The sequence below is a fragment of the Lynx rufus genome, unplaced genomic scaffold (assembly GCF_022079265.1).
Source record: "Lynx rufus isolate CCGP_SWC_20201006 ecotype Redwood Valley unplaced genomic scaffold, mLynRuf1.p SCAF_13, whole genome shotgun sequence".
Taxonomy (NCBI): Eukaryota; Metazoa; Chordata; class Mammalia; order Carnivora; family Felidae; genus Lynx; species Lynx rufus.
In genome coordinates this window covers 60,431,592-60,436,728 of record NW_025814827.1, presented here as the reverse complement: position 1 = coordinate 60,436,728, position 5,137 = coordinate 60,431,592, and the positions used below count along the sequence as shown (strand labels likewise).

The 5,137-nt window shown below is 39.3% G+C and overlaps 1 non-coding gene across 1 annotated transcript; it reads left to right on the top strand.

Moving 5' to 3' along the window:
• The first annotated feature begins 301 nt into the window (after positions 1 to 301).
• Positions 302 to 386, top strand: TRNAR-UCG (transfer RNA arginine (anticodon UCG)). The gene has a single exon. It is a non-coding gene; the product is annotated as a tRNA-Arg (tRNA).
• The last annotated feature ends 4,751 nt before the right edge of the window (positions 387 to 5,137 follow it).

The window sequence follows — 5,137 nt, the reverse complement described above, 5'->3', positions numbered from 1 at the left end:
CCAAATGGCCCCTAAACCATCTTCCTCTCCACACACAGATGATACCCATCAAGTTTACTTGTTCATTCATGCTGTGCCCTGCTCAAGGACCCTTGAATCATGTACCCTTCCCTCATTACTAGTATGATAAAGAGCTAACTCTATGGCATGACGCTATAGCATACTGATGCTGTGTCAGAGTCATGGCTTATCACTTCAGGACTACGTGATCTTGAGGAAGTTACATAATCTCTAAATCTCCACCTGTAAAGTGGAGATATACTCAGCATCCTAACAATAATTAAATTAGCAACTATAGGGCGCCTGGGTGGCTCAGTCGGTTGAGCGTCTGACTTCGGCTCAGGTCATGATCTCACAGTTCGTGGGTTCAAGCCCCACTTTGGGCTCTGTGCTGACAGCTCGGGGCCTGGAGCCTGCTTCAGATTCTGTGCCTCCCTCTCTCTCTGCTCCTCCCCTGCTCACACTCTGTCTCTCTCTCAAAAATAAATAAAGATTTAAAAAAAATTAAAAAAAAATTAGCAACTATATGTCACGTCCTTAACATATACAAAGCAGTCTCTAAAAGGAGTTACAGTTGATGAATGGATAAAGAAATTGTGGTTTATATACACAATGGAGTACTATGTGGCAAGAAGAAAGAATGAAATATGGCCCTTTGTAGCAACATGGATGGAACTGGAGAGTGTTATGCTAAGTGAAATAAGCCATACAGAGAAAGACAGATACCATATGGTTTCACTCTTACGTCGATCCTGAGAAACTTAACAGAAACCCATGGGGGAGGGGAAGAAAAAAAAAGAGGTTAGAGTGGGAGACAGCCAAAGCATAAGAGATTCTTACAAACTGAGAACAAACTGAGGATTGATGGGAGGTGGGAGGGAGGGGAGGGTGGGTGCTGGGTATTGAGGAGGGCACCTTTTGGGATGAGCACTGGGTGTTGTATGGAACCCAATTTGACAATAAACTTCATATATTGAAAAAAAATTAAAAAATAAAAAATAAAAAAAATAAAAGGAGTTACAGTAAAAGGCTCAGTCTGCCTCTGACCAGCCATGTTCCTGTACATACCTATATTCCCTATAGCTGCTTCCATTAAGTCTTCTTTATCTGCTGCTTTCTACTGACCTCTTCCTCAGGCACTTCTCTTTCTGACTCAAAACTCTTCATAGGTGTAGGAGGAAGAAAACTTCAAGACACTTTTTCCCCTCTCTGACTCAGTAGTCAGTACTTTCCCACTCCTAGCCTTCCTTTTCTCCTTCCTCCCAGTCCCTGTGTTTATCAAACCCTGTGTCAGCAAGAGCACCCCCACATCTATGCCACTCACCTAATTCTCAACTAGTGCCAGGAACAGAGGGGAACCAGACTAAAGATAGCTAAGGTGTGAGATATTGAAGTAGCCAACAAAGACAGGTTAAAATTAATTAGATCACCTGAATTCTTCATGCACGTAGCAGACAAGCATCAGATTCTGACCATGTATTTGTCTCTAGCCTATCTCAGTGCTGTGTAGCCCACAACACATCACATACACACACATACACACACACCCCACAGGCTCCCTGGGGGCAAAAACCCTGTCTTACTCATTCTGAAGCTTTACCACCTAGTTTAAACTTTAGCACATATTTGGTACTTAGTATATTTTTATAGAACTAAATTGAATTTTCTTTTATAATGTATCAAGTATCTTGTCTCTACATCTGCTCTCAATGAAATGTGTATTTTTAAAGTTAATGAGATGTGTATGTAAGTCACAGAAGACTGTATAAATGTAAATGAGTGTTGTCTTTTATTGATTTTTATTTTTTAAGTTTATTCTGAGAGAGTGCAAGTGGGGGAGGGGCAGAGGGAGGGCGGGGACAGAGGATCCAAAGTGGGCTCTGTGCTGACAGCAGAGAGCCCGATGTGGGGCTCAAACCCACAAACTGTGAGATCATGACCTGACCCAAAGTTAGATGCTTAACCGACTGAGCCACCCAGGTGTCCCGAGTGTTGTCTTTTAGAGACAGTATGAGGGATACATGTATGGTGTAATAAACACTTGACAAACTATGAGCTCTTCTAATGGACCATTTATAATTATTCAAATTGCCTGAGACTCACAACAGCGAAATATCCAATAACTGTGCGTAGCAGTTTGGAATGCCAGGAGATAATGGTACTGAGGCGGTAACAGGGCGTGTAATTAGATGAATAGCATTAGCACCAGAAGACAAAAGGTTTTTGCTTAAAGATAAACAAACAAACAAAACTGCTGAGTTACAAGCAGCAGGTGGCAATAAAACAATGCTAATACTAATACTATATTACTAATACTAATGCTAATGCTAATACTGTATGTAGAACAATCATAGGGAATCTCAAAGGCAAAGTGGAACAGGGTCTCCACTCACAAGAGCTATATAAACCCATGTACAGAAAGGCACCAGGATGTGAAGACAGAATTCCATGACACAATGAAAACACAGAAAAAGTCTTTTACAATATAATCAAAACCTATGTGAGAGTAGGTGATGAACAGGAGTCCAGAAGCAGAAAAAACAGATCAAAAAAAATGGTTCAGAAAAAGGTTACAACAGCTGGATGAGGCAGAATCAATCAGACTAATGATAAGGTCACCAATAACCTCCATGTTGTAGAATATAATGGTTACTCTTTGGTCCTCAGCTTACACAACCCATTAGCATTTCACTCACTCCTCCTCTCTCAGCTTCTAGCATATCATCCTGTCTTTTGTTTTGTCTTGTTTCCTACCTCAATATCCTCACCCTCAATTTTCTTTGCTTGTTCCTCATCTTTCTACTTTATCCACTTCACTCCCTTGGGCATCTCACTCTGTCTCATGGCTTTAGAAACCATCTGCATGCATAAGACTCTTCCAATTTTTACCACCAGCCCAGATCTTTCTCTTGAATTCCAGTGGAGTTAATCCAACTACATTTCCACAACTTCATTTAAATGTCTAATAAAATTCACAAACATAACATTCATCAAATTGAACTTCAGATCTTTCCCTGCTCATACACACTCTATCTTTTCCTTCTCAGTAGTAATGTCACTCTTTAGTTGTTCAGCCACAAACCTTGGGTCATCTTTGACCCTTCTTTCATACACTCTAAACTTAATCTTCTAATAAAACCTATTGTCTTAACATTCAATAAATATCAATTATCCTACTACTGCTCACAACCTCCATTGTTTATCACCATCTCTAATGCACAATCCCTCACCTAGACTGACAATAGCCTTCCAACCATCTCCCTTCAGCCTGGTCTCAAGACAGCAGCCAGAGTGATGCTGTGAATCACAGGTCACATCTCTCTACTCAAAACCCTCCAATGGCTTCCCAAGTTTCTCAAAGAAAAAGTCAAAGTCCTAGCAGCTTTCTTCTGGGCTCACAACATCTGGCCCCCATTATCTCTTTATCTCATCTCTTACTCTTCTACCCTTGCTCACTCCACATAGATTCTTTATTGTTCCCACCTCAGGGCCTTTGGACATGCCCAATCCCTCCCCCTGGAATGCTCTTCTCCCAAACATCCCATGGCTTATTCCCTCACCTCCCTCAGGTTTTTACTAAAATGCCATAATTTCAGTGATGCCTTCTCTAGCCAAACTATTCAAAATTACAACCTCTATCTCAATGTACTTTCTAGTTCTCTTCTCTGCCCTATTCTTCTCCAAGTACTTATCAGTATCTAATCTAGCATTTATTTTACTTATTGATCTTGGTTATTTATATACACTGTACTTTCCCATTCATCTGTTTTGTTGACTGTTGTATCCCCAGACCTTAGAGTACTGCATGGCATATGTAAGTGCTGAATAAAACCTGTGGATGAAAGGACTCATAATAAACCACATTTAGTGAATGCTTACTTTTGTCATGGATTAGGCTAGTCATAATGCAATATATTATTTTTACTGACTCCCCACAGCCTCCATGAGAGATAAGCTATGATTGTATGTCTTTAGCAGATGTCAAACAGGCTTAGGGATTGTAAGTAATGTGTCCAAGATCACATAGCTAGTCATTGGTACTGAATTACCACATTCTTTTGATACATAGTTCATAAAACCAAGTTACCACCAGATTCTTTTGGATGAATTATCTCCATGTCTCTGAACTGTGTGATGTCAATTGTACCCTCTTTAGCAATTTACACATTTTGATTGTGTATACATGTATGAACACATGCCATAACAAAATTCTCAGTGGAGAATAAAGGTTAGAATCATACTTATAATCATATTCCCAGCAATGTAACTCCCACAGGGAAATACAATAATTTCATAGTCTCGCCATGGTGCTTCCTTTTCTTATTTCTAATTCATACCTATTCAGTTTATAGTTATTCTTCCCATTTTTATAACTCACTAGGCTATGAAAATCATTTTGATATTTTAAAATTGGGGAATGGTGGAATTATTTGGTCAAGCTTTATGCTGCTTTGATATGCTTTCCTAATCTTGAAATAAGTTTGAATGTATCTGGTTGAGTGACATTTCAAAACAATTAATTTATGTCTTCTTAGAATGGATGAAGACAAACTATCCATTGTCAAAAAAAATACTATATTTGTTTTTGAAACTTTATATTTCATATATGTTCTATACTCTTAGCTAGTCTTACCAACTTGAACACCTGAACTGTCAGGTCAGTTGAGGAAAATCAACACAGATTTTTATGGATATTCTTTTTTTTTTTTCTTATGTTTCTTCAAAATGTAGTGTGATCAAATGTATCTCAAAGCCAGTCTGATAATTTGGTAACTATGTAATCATTAATATTTAGAAAAAAAATTTTCACTTTCCACTAAGAAGTATCAAATTTAGGGGCGCCTGGGTGGCGCAGTTGGTTAAGCGTCCGACTTCAGCCAGGTCACGATCTCGCGGTCTGGGAGTTCGAGCCCCGCGTCGGGCTCTGGGCTGATGGCTCAGAGCTTGGAGCCTGTTTCCGATTCTGTGTCTCCCTCTCTCTCTCTGCCCCTCCCCCATTCATGCTCTGTCTCTCTCTGTCCCAAAAATAAATAAACGTTGAAAAAAAAATTAAAAAAAAAGTATCAAATTTAGTACATATTTGACATTGTCCTTAATCTCTCGTTAGGGAGAAACAGTTGGCAATGTGGTAAAATAT